Raw genomic sequence first — 21,064 nt, 5'->3', positions numbered from 1 at the left:
TTTCTTAGTTGGGGTAGTGAATCTAAGGAATTCTTTATCAGAGGGCTGTCAAGTCTGTGTTGCTAAGTATATTCAAGGCTGAGACAGACAGACAGAATTTTAATCAATAAGGCAAGCGAGGGTTATGGGAATGAAGCAGAAAGGTGGATTTGAGGATTAACTCAATTACCTCATTGAATGTCCCGTCATGCAACGGACTGTATGGTCTACTTCTGCCCTCACATCTTTTGGTCTTCTGGTTAGAGATCTAGGAGCAAATACTGAATATGGAACCCAAGGAAGGGTTACTGTTTAAATTTACATCAATGAAGTGAACTGAGAAATGTAATATAATTGGTCAAGCCAGGTTTTTTTTAGATTAGATTACTTACAGTGTGGAAACAGGCCCTTCGGCCCAACAAGTCCACACCGCCCCGAAGCGCAACACACCCATACCCCTACATCTACCCCTTACCTAACACTACGGGCAATTTAACATGGCCAATTCACCTGACCTGCTCACCTTTGGACTGTGGGAGGAAACCGGAGCACCCGGAAGAAACCCACGCAGACACGGGGAGAATGTGCAAACTCCACACAGTCAGTCGCCTGAGGCGGGAAATGAACCCAGGTCTCTGGCGCTGTGAGGCAGCAGTGCTAACCACTGTGCCACCGTGCTGCCCATGTGTGAAGCGTAATGCAAGGAGGCAGCAAGGAAATTATAAAATGAGTCAGAGACAACATGGAAGTGGGCAACATAATTGTTGGTAAAAAAATAACATTGATAATTGTAAAGTACTTCCGACATGGATATATAAATGGCAACATATCGCATGCACTCCCTGTTCACTCTCCCGAATTCTGGTTTGAGGGAGTTCCATGATGAGGTGAGGTTGAACAGGTTGGAGCTGTGTATCCAGGCATTGCGAAGAATGGGAGGTGATTTTATTGAAACATACAAGATCATGAAGGGACTAGATAGGCTGGATGTGAAAAGCACAATTCCCCTTGTGGGGAACAAAGGGACGCAATATAAAAACAAGGGGTCTCCCATTGAAAACAGAAGTCAGGAGAAACGTTTCCTCTCAGACAGCATTGAGTTTGTGGATGTTCTTCTTCATAAGAGTCATTGAATGATTAGATTAGATTATTTACAGTGTGGAAACAGGCCCTTCGGCCCAACAAGTCCACACCGACCCTCCGAAGAGCAACCCACCCAGACCCATTCCCCTACATTTACCCCTTCACCTAACACTAGCGGCAATTTAGCATGGCCAATTCACCTGACCTGCACATTTTTGGACTGTGGGACGAAACCAGAGCACCCGGAGGAAACCCGCGCAGACATGGGGAGAACATGCAAACTCCACACAGACAGTTGCCTGAGGTGGGAATTGAACCCGGTTCTCTGGCGCTGAGGTGGCAGTGCTAACCACTGTGCCACCGTACCACATTATAGAATCACAGAATCCCTACAGTGCAGCTAAAGGCCATTCAGCTCATCAAGTCTGCACCGACCCTCAGGAGAGCTTTCCAACCAGACCCCGATTCCTGCATTTGTTCCATCCAATGTTTGTGTTTAAAGGGACAAAACAAAGTCGGACGAAAAAGACTGTCCCACAGTGAGCACACTCTCTAAACTACAGCACCAAAAACAGATTTACAAATTGTTCATCTCATTTCCTCCTGCTGTACATAAATTAATTGCTTGGTTTGTCATATAAACAACAATGACTGCAATTCATAAGTAACATTGCTGGGAAGTGCCCTGAAGGTTGAAAGAAAGGAGCTATGTACATACACGTTGTAGTTGCCTTTCTGTTGGATTTAATTGGATTTAATTGTACCCTCAATGTTGTACATAGCCAGTCACAATCTGTATTTAAAACCAGCAGTTGTGCGAAGACTGACTGGGTGGGGAGAACCAATTCAAAAATAAAACATGTCTTTATTACTGCTGGAGAAATTGAGCCCAATGGATCAGAGACCACAAACAAGGATCGCGGTGAAATTGACAAGCGGTTTAATTAAAACAAAGCCATATCATGGCAGAGAAATTGACCAGGCTGACACAGAGGTGATTCTCTGCACAGGTGGCCAGAATGCTCTTCCCAGAACCGAAGCTGCAGACATGCTTTATAGGGATGCATCACAAAGGGGATAATTGTAAAGCAGTTACAGTACAATGGTGAATATTGTAAAGAGATTAAAACAAGAATAAACTGAATCAAGCGTCCCGGCAGTAGCAAGTCATTTATAATTGTCTCAGGAGGTTCCAGCCATCCCCATGAGTAGGTGAGAATGTTTTCTAGAGGATTCTTCATTGTATTTCCTGTCTGCACAAATAGGTGTAAATTTCCCTTCTCCTGGCATTCAGGTGTGCCCTTTGTGTACCTCCTGCGGGCGAAGTCTTCCAGGGTCCTTTGGTCTGCTTCTTTGTTTATGCAGTATCAGTTTCAATGGGAAAGGAGCCTGCTTTAAGGTATTGGGACTGCAGTGCTAATCTGGGCTGGGAGCTGATTGTGAAAGCTGTTTTAAGAAGTATATTCTCTGGTCTGGAGGCATTCCTGATGAAGGGCTTTTGCCCGAAATGTCGATTTTCCTGATCCTCGGATGCTGTCTGACCTGCGATGCTTTTCCAGCACCACTCTAATCTAGACTCTGATCTCCAGCATCTGCAGTCCTCACTTTCGTCTAGTAATTTGGTCATGTCTTTTTTTTTAATGTTAGCCTATTTGGCCAAGACTGGGGCACTTTGGGTAGTTTCTGTCTGTGTTGGCAGGCTTGATTTCTGTGTTTTGCAGGCTAGCTCCTGTTTTTCTTATGGTCATGCTATGGGTGAGCAGGGCGGCAGATCTTTTTCCTACAATCATCATCGGCTTTGATGAACTGGTAGATTCTCTGCCACTGATTCCATGTGATCCCCTTCATTTCAGGAACCAGGAAGTCCACTGGTATCAAATATCAATGCAGCTTATGCTTATTTCGGATCCTGAGCACAATTCCCAAAAGTCACTGGCGGGCACCATTTCAGTGTTGCTTGGCTGTAATGATGAATACAACACAGTGCAGGAAGGGCCTGAGGGCCAAGGCTTCAACTTTCTTTCTGGAATGTATCTACTGTCGTACCAGTTAATTTACATACCAGTGTCCTGAAGCTAGTGAAATGTCTGATTCCACTTTGAAGACCAGTCTGGAAAGCCATTCTGATGTTTTGTGCCCTTTTCTATAAATAGTTACATGTTAACTAGCCCTTTCTATTCCTTCAAGACCTGAATCCATGACAGCATTTATTCACAGATCCCATAAAAGGTGTGCAATTTAGAATTTCTTTACATTCCCTTTAAATAATATTGAAACCCTCATTTAATTTCTCTGGTTCAGGAAGCAGACCTCACATTTCCTCTGCTCCGATTACCTTGTTTGTGTTGCTAACAATACAAACTCACTGGTGCAAAACTAATCAGAAATACTGGCTTAGTTGCAGAAGCACCTGATCTCTTCAGATTATAATTATGGACTGCTCAGCAGGATATTTGTAATGCAGGAAATGCAATCAAGAGAAAGTACTGACGTGGTATTTTCTTTATCCTAATCATTTTCTTTTAAAACTTAGACTATTTTGATGCCCAGAAAGCTAAGCAAATTAGTGCATCAATAAATGTGAAACAGCAGGACAGACTATAGTGTCTCATATTTAATTTAAATCAAGATAACTGCATTCCATCAGGAGGTTTTATCTCATAGGATTTGAATTTTCCATAATTTTCATGTAATATTGGATCATTAATGTCTAAATAAGACTGTTGCATTAAAAAATTTGTAAATTAACAAGTTCTGTTAGTTTTTTTTTAACATACAGTTTAACCCCTTCAATCGTATATTTTGTAAGTTGTCTCCCCTAGTTTCTGTGTACAGTTGTGAAACTGGTTTAATAATTCTCCAAATCCAGCGTTAAGAAAGATGGTCCAACAGCAACAACTTGTCCCAAGTCGACATCGCCGCCAGGTACCAAAACCAGCTAATGGCATACCAGCCTTCATAGTGAAAGGGTTTGAGTCAAGGAGTAAGGACTACTTGCTGCAGTTATACAGGGTCTTGGTGAGGCCACACCTTGAGTATTGTGTGCAGTTTTGGTCTCATAGTCTGAGGAAGGTCATTCTTGCTAGCGAAGGTTCATCAGACTGATCCTTATTCCTGATGAAGGGCTTTTGCCCGAAACGTTGATTTCGCTGCTCGTTGGATGCTGCCTGAACTGCTGTGCTCTTCCAGCACCACTAATCCAGTATTTGGTTTTCAGCATCTGCAGTCATTGTTTTTACCTTGATTCCAAGGATGGCAGAACTGATATATGAAGAAAGACTGGAGAGACTAGCCTCGTACTTGCTGGAATTTAGAAGAATGAGGGTTCTGTAGAGTGTTGTTTATTCTATTGAATAGAATAATAACCTAGAAAGAAAACAGACTGATAACCAAGACAGACCCACAAATGATGAAGCTAGGAGGCAACAATTCCCCATGATTTTACAGATTACCCCAAGGCACACAAAACAGACCTACCACTTAGACCTATTGTGGCAATTTCAGTGGCTCCATCACATAAACTGGCAAAAGAACTTCAACAAAAACTTAAACATCTTATCAGGGGATCCAAACACTCCATACAATCATCACAGGAATTCTTAGACAACATCAGGACCTTAAACATAGACAAGGATAAAGCAATGGTCTCATTCAATGTAATGCTGTTGGTTATGTCAAGTGACAAAACCTTAGCCAGAGAGACAGTAGCCAACCTCCAGGACAAACAGAACAGACAACACATCAGGGGACCTGTCAACACGGGCTGCATACTCAAACTATGAGACCTGTGCTTGACCACACACTTCATTTTCAACAGCCAGATATGTGAACAGATCAATAGGACACCTATGGGCTCACCCATCTCCAGGCTCATAGCAGAAACAGTGATGCAAAGACTGGAAAAAACAGCCCTCCCGCAAATCCGACACAAACTCTGGGTCAGATACGTAGATGACACTTTTGTAATAATTAAAAGAACAGAGACAGGGAACACACGTTGGATTATCAACACCATGCTAACAGGGATCAAATTTTCAAGAGAAGGGGAAACTAACACCCAACTCCCATTCCTGGATGTGATGGTACAAAGAACACAGAACAGTGAATGCCCAACAAAAGTGTGCAGAAAAGCCACACACATGGATTAGATCCTGAACTACAACAGCAATGACCCAAGCACACACAAGAGAAACTGCATTCGGGCCCTGTTCAAAAGGGCTACAACACGCTGCAGCACTCCCAACCTGCAAAGAGAAGAAAAGAACACCTCTACGAAGTTTTGCCAAGAATGGATATCCCTGCAACTTCATTCGCAGATGCCTAACAGATGAACAATGCGATGAAGACATGCTATGACCTAATATATTAGCCATGCTACCTTACATAAACAATGCCTTGGAACCAACAGCCAGACATCCCCAACCACTGGGAATCATGACAGTCCATAAACTGAGATGCCACACTCAGACAACAACTCACCAGGACAAAACATCCAATGCTCATCATGTGCAAGACTAATGTAATTTACAAGATTCCATGCAAAGTCTGCATGAAATACTATATAGGACAAACAGACAGATAACTAGCAATCTGCAGCCATGTACACCAACTAGCCATTAAACATCATGACCTGCTGTCCTTAGTGTACGTACACACACACATGACTGGGCCAACACAGCAATAATAGGACAAGCTAAACAGAGAATTTATCGAGGCATGACACTCATCCATGGACTCCATCAATAAAAACATTGGCCTAGACCCAATATACCACCCACTGCAACAAACAATCAGAATCAGCAACCAGAACCAACAGGAACGGAACCAAATAAATTCCAGAAGATGCAGTACAGCAGCACTTCACTGGAGGTTCCAAAGCACTGATGATGTCACTTAGACAGGGAACAAAGTGTCTGCAAATCAACTTCCCAACTCGACAAACATACCCACAACTACGACACATTAGACTTATCAGACATCTCAAAACCCAATGAAGCAGAGAGGAAGCAAGTCTTCCTCAATATCAAGGTACTGCTTAAGAGTTATTCTTCTGTCATAAATAAAAGTGACAAAAATCGTTTAATAACGTAGTGTATTCTGTATTTTTGAGGAGTTAAGAGGAGCAAGGGATTGATACTTTATACATTTTCCAATGACCCAAGAATGTAAACAGCTAAGTATTCATCATGAGCAAACCAGGCTCATTTGCAGAAGGCAGAATTATTCCACAAGATTTCTGTCTGCTACTTTTTCCACTGTATACACAAGACCATAAGTATCAGGAATAAAGACTTGTTGACATCAATGGACTGTGTCTAGCATTTGAGGAGGAGACAGCGAGGCTGGGTGGAGGTAGGGGAAAATAAAGAGTGGATATGAGGGCGGAGAGTGAACTGAAAGGATTTAAAATTGGATATTAATATTTCATCTGTGGATGGCAATAGATGAACATCACTAGTTCTTTGATAGTGCTGTTTGTGAGACAGATCTCCTTCACAGACTTCTTACATTGCACAAGGAGGCCATTTAGCCCAATTGTACTGCATCAAGGCACAAGTGGGTGAAGTGTCAGTTACCTGATACCTCAGAATTAATGAATTTAATGGTTCAAACAGGAATCACAACATACAAATGGTGTTTTTACAGGTCCCTTAAGGCTGGGAGAGTTTCACGACAAGTGAGCGAGGAGAGGAGACATTTGGGAAAAGTGAGGTAACAAGTCGGGGAACTGGTTTGAGCTCACACCACTGACGTGTGTAAGGTTTAAAGCACACAATGAAGATTGATGCTGAGGCCAACCAGGATTTGCTACGCCTTCCCAGTTTATTAAAACCAACAGACTGACAATAATCGCCGCAGAGCAGTTAATGGCTTTTGCAGCTATTGAGCCATACAAATTTAAATCCACTTCATCCTGTTGAGGACTGATGTTGCTTATTTTAAATTCAAACAAAAGCATTCTTTTAATTTTATTGTTCACTCTTCCTAATACCTCCCCCACCCTCTGCCTCAACACCCCACGAGTACAAAGGGCCCTGGCTACAGTCCCGCAGTCAGCATTCCCTTACCCAGATAGTCAGTCTTGAAATGGGTGAACCAATTCCTTTACCTGAAGCTCCCAGGAGGTCACCTAGCCCATTCCTATGGAGTGTGGGTGAGAGACAAGCTGACAAGCATCAGTTTTAAACATTTGACCATCACTCACTTTGGCTACCTGGAAACAAGATTACAGAATTGTTCACCAGACTCCTGGATGGTGGATGCAAATCATAAAGGAATTTAAATTTCTTCTTACCTAATTTATACCCACTGGCATATTTCAGCAGTGTATATGAAATACCAGTGAGGCTTTTCATATTCAAAAACAAAAATTTCTGGAAAAGCTCAGGTCTGGCAGCATCTGTGGAGGGAAATCAGAGTTAACGTTTCCAGTCCTGTTCTGAGAAAGGGTTACTGCACTCGAAACGTTAATTTTGATTCCTCTCCACAGATACTGCCAGACCAATTGAACTTGGCCAGAAATTTCTGCTGTTGTTTCTGACTTCCAGCATCTGCGGTTCTTTTGGTTTTTATTTAGGCTTTTCATCTTCTCTGCTAGAATGAAGACCAAAAGGTTTTGGCTGTAAACTTCACTTATAGAAGGGAACAGATGGTTCTGAATCACAGTACTTCTCTCAAAATATAATAATTCCAGCGTTTGTGAGGGATATCTCCTTTTTCTGTTCATTCATGAGATGTGGGTATTGCTGTCAAGACCAGCATTTATTGTCCACCTTGACAGCAGTTAAGAATCAACCACATTACTGTGCATCTGGAGTCAGAGTCCAGGCCAAGTAAGGATGTTGAATTTCCTTCCCTAAAGAACATTAGTGAACTTGATGGATTTTTATACAATTGACATCATGTTGTTGGCATGATCAACTGACAATAGTTAGTGAGTCTATATTTATATTTCAGTTTTATTAATTGAATTTAAACCAGCTGTCTTGCTAGGCAATTTCAGAGGGCAGTTAGAGTTAATCACATTGCTATGGGTTTGAAGTCATAGACCAGATAAAGGTGGTAGATTTCCTTCCGTAAAGAACATCTGTGATTCAGAATGTTTTTTTTTAAACAACAATAGTGGTTTCAAAAGACTTAGCTTTCAAATTCCTAAATTTATTAATTACACTTAAATCCCACCAGCTACATGATGAAACTTGAATCCGTGTTCCCAGAATCTTAGTTGAGACCTCTCAACTACTACAACAAAAACAGAAATTCTGGAGAAACTCAACAGGTCAGGCAGCACAGATGGAGAGAATGTTTTGGGTCAGAGTGCATCTAAAGAAGGGTGATTGGTCCTGAAACGTGGTGCTGCTTTCTCTCCACCGATGCGGCCTGCCCCGTTGAGTTTCTTCAGCAATTCCCGTCTTTATTTCAGATTTCCAGCATCCACAGTTTTTTTTTGTTTTCTCCTCTGAATTACTAGTCCAGTGATTTGAAATCTTATTTCATTCTTGTGCGTCAAGGGATTTTAGTGAGGATGCTCAAATCATGAAATTTACCCTCAGCTAATCCGGTGGAGGAAGGATTTTCAGAAGATGACCATAAGCATCCGCATGCCAGTACACAATTTCAGGGCAGGAGGAGGTGACACGTGGTTCTGAAGGTAGACATCTAAATGTATAGTTGGACATTAATTTTCAGGTTATATTGTGCACCCTTCACAGGAATGTTGGTGTGCAATGCAATCCAAGTATTGCCTTAATGTGAAGAATCTACCAAATGCCAATCTTGCAGATGCCTTTGTGCTTATTGCTAATGCATTGAATTTCTATCACACTATCGTGCAATCTTCTTTTTACTCATTTGTGGATGATGTCAGGAATATCCAGATGGTGGCTGACTCTTGTTTCTGATTAAATTATGGAAAACTGTTCCTTCAATCACAGTTTATTAAATTCAAATAGAAGGCAATTTACACATTTTCATTGGTACTTATCATGGTACTTTAGGAAGTGCTGCTTTCAGTGACCGCGTCTCTGAAGGACAGAGGAAGGTGAGCAACATGATTTTGTGCAATAAGGAAGCATCTGACTAAACAAGCTGGAGTTCGGAATAAGATTGCATTTGTACAATCATTCATAACTCAGCGAAGTACCTCACTCAGGTGAACTAGAAAGCCAGATCTTATTCAGGGACTGTGGTTTTATGCTAAACACGATATATGAGTCTCACTAGCTTCTTACTTACTGTGTTTCTTTTGTTAGATCCTATGTCTCCTGTTGCATCGCTGAGAGATTTGCTAAAATCCCAGTTGATGTACCATTTGGGAATTGTTGGTGTATCACATTTCTCTTCGTTATTGGAATATTGTATCATGCACTATCTATAGAATTCCTTCCCTAAGCTTCTCCATCCTCTTTTCCTGCATGAACCCACTCCTTAAAACTTAACTCTCTGTTCACCTATCCCAATATTTCCTGAGATGACTCGAGAACACTCGAGAATAGTGATGTGTAAAGCACTATATAAACGCACCAAGTTGTGCTTGATGTGCAGCAGTTAGTGATATTTCTTTACACTGTGTATATCAAGATGGGGCAATTTATTGTTGGCAAATATCTATTTCCGACATTGTAGTACTAATACCTTTCAAGGCAGACAGACCACAAGAGAGCTTGAAGGAAAGCTCCCTATTCAGAAGAGTATACCTGTACCAGCTCATCACAGCGCAGTGACTCAGTGGTTAGTACTACTGCCTCACAACACTAGGGACCCAGGTTTGATTCCACCCTCTGGCGACTGTCTGTGGAATTTGTACATTCTCCCCATGCCTGCTTGGGTTTCCTTCCACAGTCCAAATAAGTTAGGTAGATTGGCCATGCTAAATTGTCCATTGTGCCCAGGGATGTGCAGGCCAGGTGGAGTGAAATGCAGGGTTTCAGGGAAAGGGCTGGTATCGGCCAAATGGCCTGTTTCCACACTGTAGGGATTCTATGATCATCGTAGCTGCTCATTTCCCTCATGTAGAAGGGAAATGAAGGGTCCTGAAGAAAGGTTATACCCGAAACATTGACTTCTCCATTTCTAGATGCTGTCTGGCTTGCTGTGTTCTTCCAGCCTCCTGCTTGTCTACCTTGGATTCCAGCACCTGTAGTTTTTTTTTTGCTTGATTTCCCTTATTAACCAGCATATATTGGGACTGCTGGAAAGTGGATTAAGACTGCCAACTCATTTCATGTAAGAAGAAGGAAGCGTTCATTCCACTCTGGATTTGGTACCCTGATTCTAAATCACTATCCAATAGCCCGTAATGGAAGGCAGAGTGTGTGTACAGTGAGAGTGTGTTTTTAGTGCCATGAGTGGGCTACTATCTGGTCAAACAATTTGCTGATAATCGCTGTCTGGGTTCCTTGCAAGATAAATAGCTGCTCGAAGGACACAATGGAGGACTCGCAGTGACAATGGAAGCAGAACATAAATCAAGAGCCCCAGGCCAGGAGGGGAGAAACTAGGGGCTTTTAAAAACAAACCAGACATTTTCTACCAAACACTTAATACATCCGTGTAACATTAACCTGTCGAGCGTAAATGGCTCCAGTCCTCCCATTAGGTATTAAAGGTATTATGAGGTAACAATGCATGTCGGACACACAATTGTCCGTTAGCATCAGGCTATAAGCTCCTTTCACTGGCAAAACAGCAGTGTGTTACCTCAAATAGTGACCTACAGTGACAGTGGCGTAATGCACTGGATCTACATTAAGCAGTAAATTATTCACAGCTGAGTACTTCCTTAAACCAGACTCTGCTGTGCAGGCTGCTTGCTCATTGATTTCGGTTAAAATCTTTTGACAGGCACCAATTAATTTTGTCTCACCTCTCAACGTGAAGCAGCTTCACTACAATTAATTTTCTGTCTTAAAGGGAATGGGGGAGTGCAATTCTGGTGTATTTATAATAAAGCTGCCCCCTTGTTGGTAGGAGGGTGATGTTTTAACGCCTCAATCAATTGCTTAAAGACTTGTTTAAAACTGAGGCATGGAGCTCAATGATGCAATGAGGCATGGTCCTCAGTCTGCTGAAGATACTGACCTTTGGGGGAAGGGAGAGGGCAAGGGAAAGAACAGTTCCTTAAGCATCAGCCAAATGGCCACAGGCAGATAGTCAGCAGGGGATTAGGCCTGTTTTTTTAAAAACATCCAGACCTCCCTTTTGCCATTAGAGATGGGTGGGGGAGGGTGATGTGAGGAGGATAGTGGTCATGAGCAAACATTCAGACTGATTTTACCTCCTTCTAAGCCAAGGCAGACTTCATGGGCCATGTGACCGATTTATGCTCCTTTATCTTATGGATCTACACTAGCCTGACATGAGCTTGGCAAAGTATGAACTGACAATTGAACTTGGCTAAACAGCTTTACTACCATAATACCGAGAACTTTTGTTTTACTGATTGATAGGGAAAGCTGAGGATAGACATTCTAATAATGCAAATCACAGTTGAAACCTGGAAACATAGAGTCATAACAGCACGGAAACTGACTCTTCAGTCGAACCAGTCCATGCCGAACATGATCCCAAACTAAATTAGTCCCACCTGCCTCCTCCTGACCCACATTCCTCCAAACCTTTCCTGTTCATGCACATACCCAAACCTTTTTAAAATGTAATTGTGCCCAAAAAAGAAGAGAAAAAAATGTACATTTAACCCAGCACCTTTCATGAGATCAATAATTCTTCACAGGCCATTAACTATGCTTTGAAGTGTCAAAATGCAGGAGACATGGCAGTCAATTTGTTCACAGCAAGATCCCACACATAATACCTTTTAAGGATGTTCCACAGCCTCCTCGCTGGGCTGCAGACCATTTACTCTCCATTGTTCATGAACCACAAGTAACACCCACCCTGGAGTTTCTAAGTTTCATTCAGTCCTATGCTGGAGTACTATTTGACATTACACAATACAGTGAAACGAAGAAAACCAGACTTGCATTGATATAGCACTTTTTGCAATCACCAGGTACTCAAAGCTATTTACATTCAATTGATTTTTTTACATGTAGCAGCCAATTTGCACACAGCAATCCTCCACAAAATAGCGGAGAGATAACAACCAGGTAATGCTTCCATGATGTTGCTTGAGAGATAAATATCAGCTAGGACACCAGGTATAACCCTCCTACTCTTCTCTGAAATAGCACCATGGGATCATTTACATTCTCTCAAGTAGACTTGGTCTAATGATTTATCCAAAAGACAGCACCTCCAGCATTCCCCCTGGTATTACATCGGATTGTTAATTTTGATAGTGCTCAAGCCCTGAAGTGGGATTTGAACCTGGTATATCGTGACTCAAAAGGAAGTGTGTTACTAATGGAGACAAGGCTGGCACCGGAGAGAAGGGGCAGAATTTGAACCTAAAACCTCCTTACACAGAGGCAAGAGCACATCAATTATCAAACTTTGAATATGACAAAAAGGATACGAAAAGCAAAATTACTGCGAAATGTAATGTCAGTAAAGTTGATTAAGCTCCAGGCAAGTCAAACCTAATTTGAATAGAAATATGTAATACTCAGGCAAATGAACTAACAATCAGCACTTGCTCTCAAGAAGTGAAATGAAGTGAAATTATTTGAGCTAATAAGGAATGCATCAGGCAGAGAGCTCAGTGAGAATGAATCTAATCGGGAACAGCTTTTACAAAAATGTGGGAGTCAATGAATGGAGCTAAAGCAGATCTGTTTCTTCATAGAACAAATGAACAATCGCACCTTGGGACACCACAATCGGGTCTATGTCATATTTTATGAGACATACCTCTTTTTCCAGAGGATAAAAATATCAGTAGAAAAGTCCACAAGGGGTTTTATTATTTTTCAAGTTGAGAGATTCTTAATAAAATCCCTTTATTAAAGATAAAACCAGGCTTATTCGAGCAGAATCCTTTCATTTGATCTGGCCATTGCAGGCAAGGCCAGTAATTGCTGGTCCATCCTTATTTTCCCTTGAGAAGATGGTGGTGAGTCATTGTGGTACACCCACAATGCTGTTAGGAAGACAGTTCCAGGACTTAGATTCGGGGCCAGTGAAGAAGTAGGCCATACTTTTTTCAATTTAGAGTGGAGCTGGCGTGGAGGAAGATTTACAGGCTATGCTGCTGTTGCCATGCATTTGCTGTCCTTGAACATCTCGATGTTAGAGGTCGCAGACTTGAAATGAGCCTTGTTGTGTTTTTTTAATACATCCTGCAGATAGTACGTACTGTGTATTGGTAGTGAGAAAGTGTGTGTTTGAGTTGGCCCATTATTTATCAATCAGTTGGTATCAAGCTTCTTGAGTACTGTTCGAGTTGCACTCATCCAGGCAAGCGAGGAGCATCCCATAGCACTCCTGATTTGTGCCCTGTAGACTGTGGATAGGTTTTGGAGAGTCTGGAGGTCAGTTACTCAGAGAATTCCTAGCCCTAAACCTGGTCTTGCAATCACAGTATTTATACAGCAGGTGCCGTTCAAATGTTTGATCAATGACAATCCCCAGGATGTTGACAGTGTGAGATTAGTGATGGCAATGCCATTAAATGTCAAATGGAACTGGTCAGAGTCTTTCTTGTTGGATGCGGTCATTACTTTGCACTTGTACAGTGTGAATGTTAATTGTTACCTGTCACCTCAAGCCTGAATGTTGTCCAGGTTTAGCTGTGAATGGACACAGAATGCTTCAGTTTGTGAGGACTTTGAATGCAGTGCTGAACATTGAGCAATCATCAGTGACCATTTCCAGCTCGGACCTTACAACGGAACAAAGGTGAAGATAATGGACCTGAGGACATCACCCCAAGGAACTCCTGGAACTGAGATGATTCACCTCCAACAATCACAACTATTTTCCTTTGTGCTAAGTATAACACCAACTCATACCCCCAAATCCCATTGATTTCAATTTTGACAGGAGTTAAGGGACAAGTCCAAATCCTCAAAATATATTAAGAGATAGCCTAGATACTTGCATTTCCTTATTTTAAAACCAAGTGCCAGGTGTTGTGTTCCAGATGCAGTTCAATTCGTCAAACTACCAGAGTTAAAGCAAAACACACTTTATAAATACACTACTGTTGAAATACATGAAAAGAAAGAAGAAATTGGAAACATTAATTCTATTGGAAAACTTAACAGACTAATAGATTATTTAACAATAACTGTTCCAAGATAATAACATCCCATAAACATACTCTTGGCAAAGGCAAATTCAGTAAAATAGATTGTCTCACAGGGAATTCTATGGTCCAGTAGAAAAACATCAAGAGAAAACTCAGAGAGTGAGTGTAGCAGGGATAGATATACTGCAGCTTCCAAACACAGTCTCAAGACCTGAGCAAATGCTACTGAAAAACTAAAACTAAAACTCCTGGCTCTGGGAGGAGCTTGACTCCACCTATTCAGGCTGCTTCTATTGTTCCAACTTCTGAAAAAGAAGCTCACGAGCTGTTTACTTTATTGGGGTCAAATAGACAACTTGATACCTGTGTCTTAAAAACTTTCTTCAAAACAAAAACAAGGACAAAGTACACCTCTTAAAGCCATTGTATTGACAGACAGGACACTGTGATGCCATACCAGAGCTGTTGTTGCCTTGGTGATAAGAGCAATAACTCTTACCTCAGATCATGTTCAGCTCTTTTGTCCATATTTGGACAAAGCCTGTCATGAGGTCAAGAGGTGTGCTATGGTGGAACCCAAACTGAGCATCACTGAGTAGGTTATTGCAGTGTAAATACTATTGGACAGCATTGTCAACAATCTCTTCTATCACCCGTTATTAATACATGTTAAATATTGTTTACAGGGAATATATAGAAAAGTTTTTTCATTTCCATCATAAAAATCAATGTCTTAAACAGATGGAATTATCTGGCATTCCAGGAACTGCTGTGATCAATCTCTCAGGGAAGTTCTAAATTTGACACATAACTATTACATCTGTGACAAGTGCTTGACCTTAATGAAGTCATCAATGTAACTCGGTAGATTATTGCCATGTCCCACTGTGCACAATGGTAAGTGCGAATGAGCAGGAGAGTACGAGAAGGACAGTGGGAGAGGAAGAGAGCAAAATGGGAATAACACAAGGAGAATGAGAACAGGGAGAGAAAAAGCTGCTTAGTTTCCCAATTACAAATTTACAAGAATTTCAATAAGCTCCATAACATCCCTGGATAAAGCACAGCACTAGTCTCACCTGCAGAGAAGAGATCCAGGATTATATAACTGTCTGTACCAAGTTAGTTAAATACTTGGAAACTTTGGGCTAAGATAGGGACACAATGGCCAGATGAAAGGTGGAGAGTACTGCGATTCCCTGGGCCACTTTATTCCTGATGAAGGGCTTTTGCCCGAAACGTTGATTTCGCTGCTCGTTGGATGCTGCCTGAACTGCTGTGCTCTTCCAGCACCACTAATCCACTTTCAATCATACTGACTCCAAAGCGAATCCTCATTTGATTCCTGTATACATCTTTTTATTTGCCACTAGGGCAAATAGTTCAATATAGAAGGAGATTTAAGTAGGCCTGCAACCCATCCAGTCAGGCAGGGAAGCGGGTGCACACTTGCATCTAATATACAGGATTCTCTAGTTTGAAGGCAGATTAAAAATCTCCCCTCACTGACACTCTGACTCCTACACCTTCTGACCCAGAGGCATGTATGTCAAAATGATTGAGCTCAATCCAGTAAGATGGTGACCTCCCCATGAAAGGAAAGGAAGACATTGGAGAGGACATAAGGCACGGATCAGAAACAAGAGTCAACGGTAATACTTCGTTGAGTTCTGGATGTTTAGAAACAATTGCTTTCATTTTTATTGGCTTCAGGAGATCCCCAAGTGCTTCACCATCAAAGATTGGCCATTTACCAATGCCCCATTTAATGCCAATAACCAACATCACCAAAATAAATTATCTGGACATTATCACAATGCTTTCCTGGCATCTTGTGTTCAAGTTGGCTTGTGTGTCTTCTACATTGGCACTAATATTACACCTCAAAAGTATTTAATTGACTGTAAAGAGCTTTGGAACATCTTAGGGTGTTGAAAGTTGCCAGATAAATGCCAGTTTTATTTTGAAACATTCTGTTCTTATTTAACATTCACATGTGTGCACTTTCCAGCATAGGACTTTGTGATCAGGAATCCAGGCAAATTGTTCTTCTTCATACCCGAGGTTATTTGAGGCTCAGCTGCAAACTTTGCCATGTTACCTGGCTAAGACAAGCTATCTCAGCACTGCACCAAACTGAAAACTTCCAGATCTACCTAAACTTACAGCAGGTTTGAAACAGGATATGAATTATGGGACTTCTTATGAATTTACAATACAGGGTAAAATAAAATTGTGTAATGCACAGAGTTTTTGATCTGTGATTAGATCACATACAGACCCTTTCAGGAGGGCACAAAAGTCAGGAATTCCACACGGCCCAATTAAAAGAATGCAAATTCTCAACTGGCTTAGAGGCAACAGTCCCTATATTGAACTGATTACTTACTCAATGGACAGCAGACCCTTCACCTTCTATCATCAAGATTGAAGGGAGCAGTAAGGCAGGCCTTGGGGATCATTGCAAGCCAGGGCTTCCCATATAAAAGACCCTGGATTTTGATAGTGCACCAGGGAAACCCTTCATCACACATTTAAAGACCTTCATTCCTGTCGGATTTCAGGAGACTGTCAGCATAATGGTCACAAGCCAGTCTAGAATGCGTGCAGTCAGATTTAGGTCAGCACCTCCCAACCTGTAGCAGTGAAACAGCCAAAATCCTTTGGGAGTTGCAAACCGACATGCAGCAGTTACACAGCCGGGCTGGAGGCAGATTCAGTCCTGCACCTCTCCACCCCCGACCCCATGAAGCAGTTGGCAAATGCAATAGGCCTGAATAGCACTCAGAGCTTTAGAAAGAACACACCAACTTCAATTCCCTTGAGCTGCTTGTTCCCTCCTGAAGAGCTTTTAAAGGTGTGACAATTGGCCTCAGCTCGAGGAGTGAAGAAATAAGCTGTTGGTGACCATTAATTGCTGTGGACTATTCGCCTCAGCCAACATTGAGAGGACAGTTTTGGTGATCAGGTAGACTGCAGTCACTTATGTGAGTGAATACACAAACAATAGGAACTGGTGTGAAGCATCAATCCTATTGAATGATCCTTTAGACTAACTCCCTACTTAACAAATCAAGGGGTTTAAGAAAGGTCAGGGGATGTGGTCAGAAAGGAGTGCAAACATTCTTTCTAAAAGTGGACTCCTGACATCACTTGTGGTGACTTTCTCGTTAAGTCCTGCATTTCCAGCTTTATGACCACATAAATAATCAGTGTGTTCAGAATAGTTGGATCAATTGAATGTGCGCGAGCTGAAGAAAGCTGGCAGGAGTTAAAGGGTTAATGTAAATCACTGTGTAATAAATTAATGTCATCCTTTCATCAATCTCAGTTCCAGTAAATTGACATGAGTAGGCTCAATTCATTGTGTAGTGAGATTGAGAGGAATCTAATTAATATCTTTTCATATGTCAGATTCTGCCTCAGAGTAAAACAATTACAATATCCAGCCTGACTCATAAGTGTTGATCTCAAACTATGCATCATACATAGTAGAGTGCACTTTGATTATGGAATAGGTATTTGAGCTTAATTGAAGCAAAGGTGTGTAAACAGTTTACTGATTTGAGGGACAGTATGGCTGAGTTTATTTGATCCCTACCTAACATAGGTAGCACATTGCCAATAACAAAGAAATGATGATAGCAGCTATCTTCATTAGAGGTTCTGTGGCACACTGGTTGTGTCCCTACTTCTGAGCCAGAAGATCCAGCTCAAATCCTATCCGTGCTGGAGGTGTGTCACAACATATCCAAACAGGTTGGTTCAAAATATTTTAAAGTTATCCTGATGATGGAATAACGACCAACTATGTGGCTTGCTTCTGAGTCAAACAGGACTAGAAAAGCCATTGTAATACTTGTCTGTGCTCAATCACCTGAGGCAGGAATAGGGATGTTATAATCAGAGTCGAGTGTGCAGTGCTGGAAAAGCACAGCAGGTCAGGCAGCATTTGAGGAGGAGGAGAATTGACGTTTCAGGCATAGACTCTTCATCAGGAATGAGGCTTGTTAGCCAAAGGGGCAGAGATGATGAAGGGCTTTTGCCCAAAATGTCGATTCTCCTGCTCCTTGGATGTGCCTGACCTGCTGTGCTTTTCCAGCACCACACTCTTGACTCTGATCGCCAGCATCTCCAGTCCTCACTTTCTCCTTGTTATAATGAGAGATGAAACAGGAGGAGGAGAAAAGTCTTTGTCGAATAGATGTTTGGGCTAGATTGTGGCACAACCTTCAGAAACATTTAATAAACAGCTTGAAGTATTGATGAACAATGTATACTTGCATCATATGATACCTATCGCAGGTGGGTGACAGGTTATTAGATAGTGTAATTTACTGTTATTTCTTGATTCATCCCTTTGCATGCTCAACTGACTTATCGAGACCAACATTAGTCTTCAGCTCTGAAGTTCAGCCACGTAGATGAGACAATGTAGAATGGATAGCATTGACATTTCAAGTTCATGTGAATCCATAATCCTCAGATTAGCAAATGTCATTTGTATTTACTGTCAGTATGTGTAATTGATGGAAAAGGAGTTCATACAATCCCTACAGTGTAGAAGTAGGCCATTTGGCCCAGTGAGTCCACACTAACTTTCTGAAGAACATTCCAACCAGACCTACTCCCCTGAACCTATCCCTGTAACCCTGCATTTCCCATGGCTAATCCACTCAATAGCCCTGGGCACTATGGGCAATTTAGCATGGCCAATCCACCTAACCTGCACATCTTTGAACTGTGGGAGGAAACCCATGCAGACACAGGGAAAATGTGCAAACTCCACACAAGACAGTCACCCTAGGTTGGAACTGAACCCAGGTCCCTGACAATGTGAGGCAGCAGTGCAAACCACTGAGCTACCTCCAAGAAGGAACATAATAAGAGAATGACAGCTTCAGTAACTTGGATTCAGGTTTGCGATCCAAATGAAATGTTCAAGCTACAGGTGGAGAAATATTGACACAATAAACAATATCAGAAAGGTTCCCACTGTGGACGGCATGGTGGCACAGTGGTTAGCACTGCTGCCTCACAGCGCCAGAGACTCAGGTTCAATTCCCGCCTCAGGCGACTAACTATGTGGAGTTTGCATGTCCTCCCCGTGTCTGCGTGGGTTTCCTCCGGGTGCTCCGGTTTCCTCCCACAGTCCAAAGATTTGCAGGTCAGGTGAATTGGCCATGCTAAATTGCCCGTAGTGTTAGGTAAAGGGTAAATGTAGGGGTATGGGTGGGTTGCGCTTCGGCGGGGCAGTGTGGACTTGTTGGGCCGAAGGGCCTGTTTCCACACTGTAAGTAATCTAAACTGCCCAGTAAATGGGGTACTTCTGTGTCCTATGATGCAATGTATTATATTCTGCTTGGTTACCTGAACAATATACACTGCTCCAGTCCAGTCGAAGATACAATAAATGGGAGGGATTGCAATGCTTAATCCATCAATTTTGTGAGTGTATTTGAGAATGCTATAAACAAGTCTCAGGCTGAGGAATTGGAATTGTCCAAGAGTGACTGTTATTGATCTGATGTGACCAGTGCAACCAACATACGGAGATGAATTAGAAGTTAAAGTGTATCCAGTAAGTATCAAAAAGGAATCCAACACCGCACAAGTATTGTGGATATCATACACATCAGCCGGGTGTGACTGATCAGAGTGAGTGATGGGAAAGCACACACTGAGAGGAGGCAGCTGTCAATTATGGGGGAAATAGAAAATCAATAAATGCTCTCCTCCAATTTCGAACTGGTTTAAAAATAAAGCTGAACACTACACTTCACAGAATGGAACTGTCAAGGACAAGTTAATGAAATTCACAAAATAACGAGGGAATAACAGAGGGCGACCTTTTCTCGTAAAATAAGGAAGAGCTTTGAAACAGCCAAAAAGGGTGTTTAGATAATGTTGTGACCATTCTATGGCTTTCGGAGTTACTTTTTGTCTTGGTTTCCTTTTTAATCAGAGGTTTTAAGACAGAGGTGTCAAGCTGTCTATTTGAATCCAATAAAATAAACAGCTTATGAGGCCTTGCGATTTTTTTAAAGTTGGAACAATAGAAGCAGCCTGAAGGGGTGGGGTCAAGCTCTCAAAGAACCAGGACTTTTAGCTTTTTTTTAGTAGCAGAAGTGGCAGAGCATCTCTTCCTTGTTTTTCTTTCTCTTACGCACACACACATGCAGTTTTCTCTTGATGCTTTTCCTCCTGGACCAGAGAATTGCCTGTGCAACAATCTATTTTACTGTATTTGCTTTTGCCAAAGGTGTGTTTATGGAATATTACTATATTAGAATAGTTACTGTTTAGTAGTGTTTAATATAACTATTATTTTGTTAAGCATTTTGATGAAGTTACAGTTAAGCCAATTCTTCCTTTTCCCATTTTGTCTGTATTTTAACTGCATTGTAAAAATTATGTGCTTTGCTTAATATCGAGCTATTTGACCAACCAAATTCCATCTAAAATGCAACACTTTACACTTATCTTTAAAATTAAAAAAAAAGTTAGGGTCTAGACGATCTTTTCAATATATTTTGAGGAGGTTTGGTCTGGTCCACAACATTGTTAACATTTGGGTTGTGATAACATTTTTATTCTGTACAGATGAACACAAAAAGGAAGGTATTTTATTCTGACCTCAGGCACCCTTTATCTCGTTACATCAGCCAGTTTATTTTTCCTGGATTGACGACAGGTGTTGGCTGGAAATTATTGGACCTGTTTTCGTTGGAGCAGACAGATTGTGTTATAATAAGACCCCATATCAATCAGAATTGGCCAGAATGTTCCACTTGACCTTTTAGTTTCTACAGGCAGTGAAAATTATTTCCCTCCATGGAGATGCCATCTAGT

At 41.6% G+C, this 21,064-nt stretch overlaps 1 protein-coding gene across 4 annotated transcripts in view; it reads right to left on the bottom strand.

Annotated features, from left to right (window-relative positions):
• LOC140494547 (SH2 domain-containing adapter protein F-like) overlaps positions 1-21,064 on the bottom strand; it is a 293,506-nt gene that overhangs the window by 173,260 nt on the left and 99,182 nt on the right. The gene's annotated exons all lie outside the window — the stretch shown is intronic.

This window comes from Chiloscyllium punctatum, chromosome 24 (genome assembly GCF_047496795.1).
Source record: "Chiloscyllium punctatum isolate Juve2018m chromosome 24, sChiPun1.3, whole genome shotgun sequence".
In the NCBI taxonomy this organism is placed as follows: domain Eukaryota; kingdom Metazoa; phylum Chordata; class Chondrichthyes; order Orectolobiformes; family Hemiscylliidae; genus Chiloscyllium; species Chiloscyllium punctatum.
Note: the sequence above shows the minus strand (reverse complement) of the source record. Positions and strands in the feature narration are given on the sequence as shown.